This window comes from Panulirus ornatus, chromosome 13 (assembly GCF_036320965.1).
Source record: "Panulirus ornatus isolate Po-2019 chromosome 13, ASM3632096v1, whole genome shotgun sequence".
NCBI classification, from domain to species: Eukaryota; Metazoa; Arthropoda; class Malacostraca; order Decapoda; family Palinuridae; genus Panulirus; species Panulirus ornatus.
In genome coordinates this window covers 49,474,935-49,488,443 of record NC_092236.1, presented here as the reverse complement: position 1 = coordinate 49,488,443, position 13,509 = coordinate 49,474,935, and the positions used below count along the sequence as shown (strand labels likewise).

Below are 13,509 nucleotides of genomic sequence, written 5' to 3'. Positions count from 1 at the left end.
TGTACATTGCTTTAAATAACTGGTGAGGCAGGAAAATCATAATTCTAAACTCGGAAGCCTAGTTAACAATCTGTGTTGGATTGGCGAATTTCAACGTATGAAAATAAAAAAAAAAATAAGCTCATTCACTTAAGCAGCGCCATTATTTTTCCCATAACACTTACACCATTTCAAGTACGTCATCTTGACGCACGTTTAGTGAAACACACCCAGACATTGAGCAAGACTCAAGGAACACACAAAGGAATTCCAACAGCAACGGGCCCGCTTGGTCCCAGCGAGGCTGTCTGTGATAGTGAGAGAGACAGTGAATATCATACATCACTGTGATGAGAGTACAAATATGTACATTAATATCAAAGATAAACAGAAAATTCTCAATTTTTCATGTAGCTAAGGAAGCGCAAATGAAGTCAGTCGTGTGAGGCGAAATATTTCACAATTAGGTGTGTGAGTCAACCATACGTACAGTCTCACGCAGTAGATGTTGGTCAATCATGGTCGATCATTAGGCTACATTCAAGCAGCAAGTGTGGGTCAAACATTAAGCTACACTCTCAAACAGTGGACTGGGGGTGAAACAGGCTACTCTCTAGCAATAGGTGGGAGTCACACATTAGCCAGCGAGTGTGGGTCAAATATCAAGCTAAAATTTAAGCAGTGGTTGTGGGTCAAACCTTAGGCGAGACAAACGCATTAGGGGGGGGGGGGGGGGGGTCGGATTCACGCCCTACTGGCCACTAACTTGCCGCACTAAGTATAATTCAAACAACCGTTATTTTCGCGCCTATGTGGGTCACCATCGTTTGCTGGTAGCATAACGGACTCCCCCTTCACAGGAAGTCACTTATCAGCGTGATTTTGCATACCCAGCACAGCAACTCTCTCATGTTCCATGGAATGTTCATTATCGTGTCCTACCTTCGTGAAACACCATGTTGGTTGGTGTCACTTGAGTTTGGCCAACTACTGACTTAATAACTGATATGGTAAAATAATCAAACTCTCCAATTACCATAATTTTCATTACATATATATATATATATATATATATATATATATATATATATATTTTTTTTTTTTTTTTTTTTTTTTTTCCATACTATTCGCTATTTCCCGCATTAGCGAGGCAGCGTTAAGAGCAGACGACTGAGCCTTTGAGGGAACATCCTCACTTGGCCCCCTTCTCTGTTCCTTCTTTTGGAAAATGAAAAACGAGAGGGGAGGATTTCCAGCCCCCCCCCCCCCCCCCCCCGCTCCCTTCCCTTTTAGTCGCCTTCTACGACACGCAGGGAATACGTCGGAAGAATTCTTCCTCCCCTATCCCCAGGGATATATATATATATATATATATATATATATATATATATATATATATATATATATATATACATATACAATATGATTCCAGCTGCTTGAGGTTGCATGGCGAATAAAGTCACCTTAGGAGAGTTATTACTGGGAGTAGAGTCTCATCAAAGAACTTCTGACCGTAAAAGACTCTACAGTTACCTGCTGTTGGAAGTAACATAACCTTGGGCTGCAGGAGTCTCCGGAAAGACGACCTGTGGGTAACTGCGGGTGATTACAGGTACACGTCGGTGGTGGCCTTAGGGTCAACTGGGTAACCGCCAGGGGCGCCTTATTCAAGGCCTCCCCCTTAAAAAAATTCTCAGTATTACATAATTCTTATATTCGTAGATTAATAACGTATTAAGATACTTTCATGTTGCAGTTTCATGAATACGGCAAAGTGAAACGGAAATAAAATAGATGTTGGATTTGTTTACGGATTATCAAAATTAACATCCTATGGAGTACCAGTTTAATCTATTGCCCAGGGCCACAACAACCCTACGGCAATATATATATATATATATATATATATATATATATATATATATATATATATATATATATATATGTTGAAAATTTTTGTTGATCACAAAACTTGCCATCTCTACTACAACATTTGGTACTGTCATTATTCTCCTCAAATGCATAATCATTGTAAAAACATGATATCAAACTTACATTCAAGAACATACACGGATACTTGATTTACTGACCTTGGACAGGTCTCTGACCACCAAACCCGACAGACTACAAGAGGCAGTCAAGTATTAAACAAGCCGAGATGTGGGCGGGCAAGGCAGTGTTGCACCGACCGTGGCTGTGTTAGGTCGTCGCGCTCCTCCAGCATTTGAGAAGCAGTGACCACAGTGGACAAAGAAAGTGAATGGAAGATTAGTGAAAGTCGCAGTGGAGCGTGAGCCATGTTATGAAATGCCAGGAACCGTGGAGAGGGTGAGGTAGTAACTGAAGGATGACTCAACAGGTTGGCGGTAGAAATAGTTTGTCGTCATTTGAAATTCCCGCGTGTTGTTCCACCGTTCGAGACGCGACGTCTCCCATTTAGGAAATAAGATTTTTAACTCCTTAAGTTTACGTGCAGTTTATATATATAAATCTACCGGATGATCGTGAAGTGCAATGATCGTTCCCAAATGTGCACAATGAATGTTGTTGTTAAACGATATTCTTGGGTCAGAGATAGAAATAGGAGGAAACATTAGGGAAATACCGGTAAATGTCAGACATCACCTGAGGAACCGACGAAGGACACAGTCGTGTGGCAGAAAGTGAGGGAAACCCAAGTTGCGTTGGGTGAACAAGAACCAGTCTAGAGGACACAACAAGAACAGGTGTGGTCTGGTGGCAAAAACTATAGAACACTCTCAGGATACAGAACTGGTATGGTCTATAGACGACTGGTGCAAAAGATCCACATCAAAACAAATTAATTATCATTGCATAATCGGAGGATGTGTTTGTATGAAAAATAAAGGTGTAGGAGAAATGATCAAAATTACAAGTTATGTGTATCAATTAATCGACCAAATAGATTTATCACGACAGCATACAATTACGTGATGTTACTAGAGCATGAACTCGAGTAACATGAACCACTGACGGTGTTACCAGTAGTAACATGACCACTGACGGTGTTATCAGTAGTAACATGAACCACTGATGGTGTTACCAGTAGTAACATGACCACTGACGGTGTTATCAGTAGTAACATGAACCACTGATGGTGTTACCAGTAGTAACATGACCACTGACGGTGTTATCAGTAGTAACATGAACCACTGATGGTGTTACCAGTAGTAACATCACCACTGATGGTGTTACCAGTAGTAACATGACCACTGATGGTGTTACCAGTAGTAACATAAACCACTGATGGTGTTACCAGTAGTAACATAAACCAGTGATGGTGTTACTTGTAGTAACATGAACCACTGATGGTGTTACCAGTAGTAACATGACCATCTGTAGTGTTATCACTGGTAACATGACCACTACTAGGGTTATCGCTAGAAACATGACCACTACTGCTGTGTTATCACTGGTAACATGATTACTACCAGGGTTATCGCTAGGAACATGACCACTATTGCTGTGTTATCACTAGTAACATGATTACTGGTAGTGTTATCACCGGTAACATGACGACTAATAGTGTTATCACCAGTAACAGAGCCACTGGTACTGTCATCACCGGTAACATGACCACTGGTATTGTCATCGCTGGCAACATAACCAGTGGTAGTGCTCGTGATAACATTGGTAACATGACCACTGGCAGTGTTATCAATGGTAACAAGGGCACTGTCAAAATTATGATAGGTAGCATGACCACTGGTAGCGTTATTGGTAACAACCACTGGCAGTGTTATCCCTGATAACAAGATCACTGTTAGTGTTATAAAAGGTAACAACCACTGGCAGTGATATCCCTGGTAACGACCACTGGTAGTGTTATCACTGGTAACATCACCACTGGTAATGGTATCACTAGTAACGACCACTGGTAGTGTTATCACTGGTAACATAACCACTGGTAAGGTTATCACTAGTAAACGACCACTGGGAGTGTTATCACCAGTAACATAACAACTGGTAGTGATATCCCTGGTAACGACCACTGGGAGTGTAAGCACTAACAATGTGACCAATGATAACACGAGCAGCATTAGCGTGATCACCGGTAAAATAACCAGTGGTCGTAACGTTACAAGATGGAACGTGAATCGGTGATGGTTACGAAGTATAAATTTAGTTCGTGTGGAATTATCATTGTTAAACCCAAACTATTTGTCTTGAACTTTCCACCGGTGAACAACGGATAATGTTAGTGTACAACGGAAGTCAATGTGCACTTTTATCCACACAGTAGCCAACGGGTTTAGTACTAAACGTCCCAATAATAGTATACCTAAATATTTTATCTTAACTTAGTAGCGGATTGTGACTGTCTGCCATGAACGGTGGTATATGCAGTCATATCGCCGTGTGTAATAAGCGTATTCAAGACTTCAATGTTGGTTCTTGGACGCCTTGCATGCCTTCACGCTCGCGCCTGCTCACCCAGGCACATTCTCCTTTCTCTCTTTCTCTCGGCCTTTGTGATGAGCGTGGCGACACACAATAACAGTTTTGTTCAAATAAGCCAAGTCATTCGGTGAGTGGTGGACTAGTGCTAACCCCGCCTAACGGAAAAGATAGTACTCCTAGGGTAGGAATCTCTCTCTCTCTCTCTCTCTCTCTCTCTCTCTCTCTCTCTCTCTCTCTCTCTCTCTCTCTCTCTCTCTCTCTCTCTCTCTCTTTGTAGCTAGGTATCGCTGAACAACCAGTCGGGGCAGTACCATTACGTCACTCAGGACCCGGTCCAGCGGGACAACCATTCCAAGGAAGACAGGTCCTCTCCCGAAACGTCTGCAATCTTGTGTCAGTCAGATACCAACATGCGTTAGGTGGACCATAACCCTCAAAACTAAAGGTAAACCTCTTCATAGTGGAAGTGTAAACTGCTGCTTGAGGTCAAGTTCACAGCCCACTGATCTTTCACGTCTGTTGAAAAAGGATTGTTACCCATCACCCCATTTGTACACGCAGAAGGGAAATGATTACCTGACTATTAGACGACTGAATGCGACTTGTAGTTGACAGCATCTTGGCCACAAGTTATACTGTTCTAGATACAAGATATATCGCCATTGCTATAAGGTTCATCACCCTATCTAAAATAATATCAACAAGTCGCATCGACGTAGGTACAAGTACCATCATCCTAGCTACAAGCATCATCGTCTTACTTGCAAATATCGTCTTAAATACAAGTCACACTGTCTTCGCTACAATTAGCGTTATACCGGCTACAAGCTACATCGTCGTACCTACAAGCTGTATCACCCCGGTTTACAAGGCGTATCGCGTCGCTATTTGATTATACAAAATCTAACGCCCTTCGTTCTATAAGCATAGCTGATAAGCCTTTCAACAGCATAGGTATTATCAAAGTTGAATAATACATTAAAATTCGAAAACGTACCAGAAAATAAACCTTGTACTTGCCGCGTCTCGGGTTACTTGGCATCACAGGTCAACCCGACCAATCACAGCACACCATGTTGCAGATGGTGCCACATCCAGCGAGGACCAATCCTTGCAATTCTTGCCACCAATGATGGATACCAGCTTACCATAACTGTACGAAAGTCCAACGTAACATGACGTTGACAGTTTGTGGCCATTTCAAATATAATCCCTGGAATATCTGACCAGGATAATACCAGACACACTACATACTGAAATGGCAACTCAACTGCACTTTTTTTTTTTTTTTTTTTGCTGACAGCGCTCAGCTGAGCATAAGGTAGGCCTGACTGAACAAAACCTTGATGATCATTGACAAGTTGGATGAACTGGTCCTATTGATTCAGGGTGTCAAGACTCAGCAAAATACCCTTGTAAAAAAAATCAAAAAGTTTGGTTATACGTTAGGTGGCGTGAATTTAGTAGGTAAGTGATGTTTACCCAGTATAGTGGTTGGTGTCCTTGACAGATATCCTCTCTCTCTCTCTCTCTCTCTCTCTCTCTCTCTCTCTCTCTATTTCCTCATTAGTTTCCAGGCAAAGACAAACATACTAATTCCAGTAAGAAACTAAAACAGTACTTCAGCTATAATATCAGCTTGCACTGTAAATATCCAGAATACATCTTGAGATGCGAAGGTTCCCATAAATTTTCAACCCAGGCGGCTCTCTACGGATAGACATGCATACAGAAAGCCAATTGAATATATACATATATATATATATATATATATATATATATATATATATATATATATATACATATATATATATATATATATATATATATATATATATATATATATATATATATATATGTGTGTGTGTGTGTGTGTGTGTGTGTGTGTGTAGAAAGGGTATAAAGAATACCGCCCAGGTATCTCCTGCGTGTCATAAAAGGCGACTACGAGTGGTAGGTGTTGGCAATCCTCCCCTCCTTGCATTATCTTTCAACAGAATGAACTGATGAAACCTTGCGGGATTGTCTTCCCCCCTTTTCCCCCCCCTAAGGCTTAGTCATTTGTTGTGAACGCTACCTAGCTTAGCGGGAAAGGGTGAACGTATGAAACACACACACACACACACTGAGAAAGGCTTATAGGACTGTTGGTAGAGCTGTAGGGACTGGTATGTTATCATTGACAGTTTAATCCACTTTAGCACGAAGGTACGATCCTTAGGCATAATGGCATGACTCTAGAGCAAGTCGCAACGACCTTTTAAGAATAAAAGGGTACCACCCTCGGATATAATGGCGTGACCCGTGACCTGACACACATGGAAACAACCAGTGATATTAAAAGTGGGGAAGCATCCAACAGGTTTACCGTGACAAGTGGGGTACGACAAGGCTCAAGTCCTGGAACCAATACTTCTCATTACGTGTTTCACCGAGCTGGAGAAAGGACTTACTCGTTGAATTTCAAAATTCTATTATTCATTAATATACTTGATCGCCGTTTCCTGCGTCAGCGAGGTAGCACCAAGAAAGACGAAGAATGGCTCATCCACTCATATGCACACACACACACACACACACACACACATTTATATATATATATATATATATATATATATATATATATATATATATATATATATATATATATATACAGAAACGCCCATACACGCACATACATACGTATACAGACACATATACACATGTACACATTCATACTTACTTGCTTCCATCCATTCCCGGCGCTACCCCGCCCTACAGGAAACAGCATCGCTTACCCCTGCTTCAACGAAGTAGCACCAGGAAAACAAAAAAGGCAACATTCGATCACACTCAGTTTCTGGCTGTCATGCGTAAGGCACAGAAACCACAGCTCCCTTTCCACATCCAGGCATCACAGACCTTTCCGTGGTTTATCCCGACGTTTCACATGCCCTGGTTCAGTCCACTGACAGCATGTCGACCCCGTTATAACACATCGTTCCAATTCACTCTATTCCTTGCACGCCTTTCACCCTACTGTATGTTTAGACCCTGATCGCTCAAAGTCTTTTTCACTCTATCCTTCCACCTACAATTTGGTCTCCCACTTCTCGTTCCCTCCACCTCTGACACATATATCCTCTTTGTCAATCTTTCCTCACTCATTCTCTCCATATGTTCAAACCATTTCAACACACCCTCTTCTGCACTCCCAACCACACTCTGTTTATTCATACACACCTCTCTTACCTTTTCATTACTTACTCGATCAAACCACCTCACACTACATATTGTCCTCAAACATTTCATTTCCAGCATATCCACCCTCTTCCGTACAACCCCATCTATAGCACATGCCTCGCGACCATATAATATTGCTGGAACTACTATTCCTTCAAACATACCCATTTTTGCTCTCCGAGATAACGTTCTCTCGTTCCATACATTCTTCATTGCTCCCAGGACCTTCGACCCCTCCCCACCCTGTGACTCACTTCCGCTTCCATGGTTCCATTCGCTTTTAAGTCCACTCCCAGATATCTAAAACACTTCACTTCCTCCAGTTTTTCTCCATTCAAACTTACATCCCAATCAACTTGTCCCTCAACCCTACTGAACCTAATAGCCTTACTCTTATTCACATTTACTCTCAACTTTCTCCTTTCACACACTTTGCCAAACTCAGTCACCAACACTTCTCTCCAAAACTCTTGCATTTACCTCCCTAACCACCCCACCCATCAACAAATTAAACAATCAAGGGGTCAACTTACACCCCTGCCTGAGACCATCCAATCACTCTCCTCTCTTCCTACTCGTACACATGCCTTACATCCCTGGTATAAACCTCTCACTACTTCTAGCAGCTTACCTCCCACACCATATATTCTTAATACCTTCCACAAAGCATCTCTATCAACCCTATCATATGCCTTCTCCAGATCCATAAATGCTACATACAAATCCATTTGCTTTTCAAAGTATTTCTCACACATTCTTCAAAGCAAACACCTGATCCACACATCCTCTACCATTTCTGAAACCACACTGCTCTTCCCCAATCTGATGCTCTGTACATGCCTTCACCCTCGCAATCAATACCCTCCATTCAATTTCCCAGGAATACTCAACAAACTTATGCCTCTGTAGTTTGAGCACTCACCTTTATCTCCTTTGCCTTTGTACAATGGCACTATGCATGCATTCCGCCATCCCGCATTTCTCTATTAGAAAATGCATACAGCCTGGTCATACTGCCCATGGCATAGAATCACTCGTCGAATTTCAAAATTCTAAATTTCCAGGTATATACAGCCAAGTATAGGTCACTCATCCAATTTTATAATTCTAGTTAGAAAATACATATAGCGTAGGTCATGCTGCCCACTGACTGAAAGTGGTTTAGATAAACTTAGAATTATGACAAATGGACTTCAATTCTGAAAAGTGGAGATGAATACATTCTGATAAGAAAAATATCAGTCACAAAAAAATAAACTACTCGGTAAATCATTAACAGAAGTTGAAAAATAATACGAGTGGTTATCAGAAAAGAACTAAAATACGACGAAAAAAACAATGCCTCGTTGCACACAGTATAGCCAGGAGATGTTTAGGTTTCATAGCTAGGCTTGTGAATTATGAAACGAAGGATATAATACTTATTCACTTGATAACGCCCCAGCCAGACATTATTTGGAAAACACTGCTCAATTGTGGTCAGCAAACATGATCAAAGACGAAGATCTGGAGCGAATTCAGATAAGAGCAATAGAACTAATTTCGCTGCTCAGAAATAAACCTTATGATAAAAGTCTTCGAGACTTAAAATGGCTGTCTCTAAAAGAGCAAAGACTCCGAGATCCAACGACTTTAAAAAATGCTAAACAATTTCGACAACATAAGATACGAAAACGTTTCGCAGTCAATAGACTCAACGACCAGAAATAATAATAAGAAATTGAGAGGAATAAGTATTCACGTATTCACAACGAGGGCAAAATATTTTTGAGCTTTGAAGGAACTAAGAAGAAAAAACACGACCAGATATCGATGGGAAAGACCACAAAAATCTTTATATCAAGGAGAGACAAATACTTTAAGTATTATGCGAATTTCATCAATACATACGCCTGTCTCAAGAAGGAAAGTTAAGAGACGTTTAAGTCTATTGTTTTAATGATTAACTTTTTCTTTCCCATAGTTTCAGGTTTGATCCCCCCCCCCCCCCCACACACACACACACACACACACACACCTCCCCTCAAACCCTGCAAATGATTAGGGAAATTTTCCTGTTCACACTTTCCTAAAAAAAAAATTCCATGACTGTATACTTTCTCCAGACCACATGCTGTTCCTTTTATTTCTCTGTTGGCTGTTGTGCCGGAGGGAGAGATGGATGGGAGTGCCATCGGATTTCCTATCCTGTCTCAACGAAGAATATGATCATGACCTCAGAAGCGAAACCTGTTCTCCAGCAGATAACTTCTAACCGTCATGGACCTCTCAGGTCTCCTGTGGTCTGTCCTCCAGGTCAAAAGCCAGGTCATCATGCCCAGAGTTCATAGCGTCCTGGTTACGTGGTTAACGTTATAACCATCCCAGCATGGACGGTGGCACCATCTGCCACTTCACGGCAAAGTATACGACGTAATTGACGGGGAATAAAAAAAACCCTATGGTCATTATCCTGTATTGTCAGTACCAGTCATGGTCACACACTATCACATGTACGGCTGTCAGTCAGTCCCCCGGTACAACAGGAGACACAAGACCCGAGAGTCCAGGGACAAAATGACGCGTCACACACAGAGAAAAAAAAATGTATATAATAGGTCGACTGACTTCCGCGCTGAGAGGCACTGGTCGAAGCCTTCGCTAGCTAAAGATTATTTTTTTCCCTCCTTTTTTTGCTTACTATTCCATGGAAAAATGACAAGTGATTTTTGTTTTCTGGTTCTTGTGGTCAAAAGAGACAGTTATGCTTTCTTCCTGGAGAGCAATGGTGGCCTCTACTTGGATCCGTGGTATATTCGACCAAGGTGAAGCTCCTGTACCGTATTTTACAGGCCGACCCGTGTACCGGGATATTCGCCCACCGACGCACTACACATCGGTACATGGAGGGAGGGTGGTGCACCACCACACAATAATAAGTCTCCAAAAACCTTTTACAAAATGATAATAATCACAGGACAAAATCCTAGACTCTGACTCCTTGAATACGACGGAGAGAATCTTGGGTGTGGTTTGTTTACAGGTCTCGCCTTCTTCTTTGCCCCCAAGGCGCTACCGTCTTCCCCAGTGATGGTAGCGTCGTACTTAATGACTTGTATTGGTGACGAGGTGCGCCTCACCATAACCTCCTGCCAGGTCGACCTTGTCGTAACCGGGATGACCTTACCAGAGAGTGTGGTCATCAGACCAAACACGTCCCTGAATTGGTGACCATACTGGGGCTACTCTGGGGGTGAGAGCGCCCGCCCCCACCACCTTTGGGGTCCTTGTGTGGAGACCACACGAATGACATTATCTGGGGGTTGAGCTCAACATCTGGGGTCTGGAGTGGCGTCCACCCTGGTGGCACTATCTGGGGATGTCCCCCCCCCCACCTCTGGGGTCCTGAAGTGGTGCCCATGCTAGTGGCACTGTCTGGGGGGGGGATGGTTTCCATCTCTTGGGTCCTGGAATGGTGCCCACACCAGTGGCACTGTCTGGGGTTGGGCTCATCTCTGGGGTCCTAGAGTGGTACCCACAATGGTAATGATATCTAGGGGTGAGCTCTATCTCTGGGGTCCTTGAGTGGTGCCTAAACTGATGGTGATGACTGGTGGAGAGAGGCGAGGAGGGGCTTCGCTTCACCATGCAGGGGGGGGGTGATCACCAGGCCAGGCAAGTCCTCAGTTGGTGACCAAAAGTCATGCACTAGCTGGGTGTCCAGCACCAAGTGGGTATGTGGCAGTGGGGTCATGGGGCCGCTGCACCCGACCAGTGGTGTATGTCGTGCATACCTCTGGCTACCCACAGTCAGGGGCGACCTCACTCACCCCCCCCCAGCCACATGTGGGGAGGGGGGGGGGGGGCGGCGCAGGAGGTCAGGCAGCAAGTGCAGGGTTGGCGGGAGTCAGGGACGGGCGGCCAAGCCTCCCCTGGTCGACCCTGGCACACGGCAACATAGCAGGACCGTCAGGGGCTTGTTGCTGTGTTATATCACGCTGGGTTAGGGTAGTCTTGCTTTACTCTTCAGAAACATTTCGTGGCTTTACTGGGGAGTAATACTGACCAGTTTATATACACATACACAAAATTACTATTTACACACTTCTTAAGACATTTTGGATTATCATATCTCACTATCATTTTCCCTGTGTATTAGGCAAGGAACAGGCAAGTAGAAGTAATGGGTAGGTATTTCCTGCGTGGGGTAGATGGATTATACCGGGAATGGTGAAGCCGGAAATCATTCCTTAATATGTTATCACTTGCTACAAGCGAGAACAAAGAAAACAGGTGAGCATTGTTTTCATAGAAGACTCAGTGCGTGATGCTGCCTAGTTCAAACACACACACACACACACACACACACATATATATATATATATATATATATATATATATATATATATATATATATATATATATATATAAATATATATATATATATATATATATATATATATATATATATATATATATATATATATATATTCTTTTTTTTCTCATACATATTGGCCATTTCCCGCGTTAGCGAGGTAGCGTTAAGAACAGAGGACTGAGCCTAAGAGGAAACATCCTCACTTGGCCCCCTTCTCTGTTCCTCCTTTTTCATAAAGTAAAACGGGAGGGGAGGATTTCCAGCCCCCCGCTCCCTCCCCTTTTAGTTGCCTTTTTCGACACGCAGGGAATACGTAGGAAGTATTCTTTCTCCCCTATCCCCAGGAATGATATATATATATATATATATATATATATATATATATATATATATATATATATATATATATATATATATATATACAATGACATATCCACTTGCCCTTTCCCGCATCAGCCTGGCAGCGTCAGGGGCAGATGACTGAGTCTATGAGGAAAAATCCTCGCCTGAATCTTATTCACAATTTTACAAAGCTAATATATATATATATATATATATATATATATATATATATATATATATATATATATATATATATATATATAAGATCTTTCGTACATTACGTCTTCATACAGAGTATGAGGGTCAAGTCAATTGGGAGGTGAGTTTTGAATGGAGAAAAACTGGAGGAAGTGAAGTGTTTTAGATATCTGGGAGTGGATCTGGCAGCGGATGGAACCATGGAAGCGGAAGTGGATCATAGGGTGGGGGAGGGGGGCGAAAATTCTGGGAGCCTTGAAGAATGTGTGGAAGTCGAGAACATTATCTCGGAAAGCAAAAATGGGTATGTTTGAAGGAATAGTGGTTCCAACAATGTTGTATGGTTGCGAGGCGTGGGCTATGGATAGAGCTGTGCGCAGGAAGATGGATGTGCTGGAAATGAGATGTTTGAGGACAATGTGTGGTGTGAGGTGGTTTGATCGAGTAAGTAACGTAAGGGTAAGAGAGATGTGTGGAAATAAAAAGAGCGTGGTTGAGAGAGCAGAAGAGGGTGTTTTGAAATGGTTTGGGCACATGGAGAGAATGAGTGAGGAAAGATTGACCAAGAGGATATATGTGTCGGAGGTGGAGGGAACGAGGAGAAGAGGGAGACCAAATTGGAGGTGGAAAGATGGAGTGAAAAAGATTTTGTGTGATCGGGGCCTGAACATGCAGGAGGGTGAAAGGAGGGCAAGGAATAGAGTGAATTGGAGCGATGTGGTATACCGGGGTTGACGTGCTGTCAGTGGATTGAATCAAGGCATGTGAAGCGTCTGGGGTAAACCATGGAAAGCTGTGTAGGTATGTATATTTGCGTGTGTGGACGTATGTATATACATGTGTATGGGGGTGGGTTGGGCCATTTCTTTCGTCTGTTTCCTTGCGCTACCTCACAAACGCGGGAGACAGCGACAAAGCAAAAAAAAAAAAAAAAAAACTGAGTATTGTCTGAGGATGTAACTAAAATAAGTAAGATCCCGCACATCGTA

The 13,509-nt window shown here is 42.5% G+C and overlaps 2 protein-coding genes across 13 annotated transcripts in view; one reads left to right on the top strand and one right to left on the bottom strand.

Annotated features, from left to right (window-relative positions):
• The window catches only part of tsl (membrane-attack complex domain containing protein torso-like), a 117,138-nt gene that overhangs the window by 48,582 nt on the left and 55,047 nt on the right, over positions 1-13,509 (top strand). Inside the window, exon 1 of one of the 10 annotated variants that reach the window (XM_071668823.1) lies at positions 2,158-2,307. The exons of 7 other annotated variants lie outside the window; for them this stretch is intronic. The gene's annotated coding sequence lies outside the window, so the exon portion shown is untranslated. Of the gene's footprint in view, positions 1-2,157; positions 2,339-13,509 lie in introns of those variants that run through there. 2 more of the 10 variants (XM_071668822.1, XM_071668821.1) reach the window with 2 other exon arrangements.
• The window catches only part of LOC139752850 (tubulin polyglutamylase ttll-4-like), a 327,656-nt gene that overhangs the window by 260,338 nt on the left and 53,809 nt on the right, over positions 1-13,509 (bottom strand). The window lies entirely within an intron of this gene.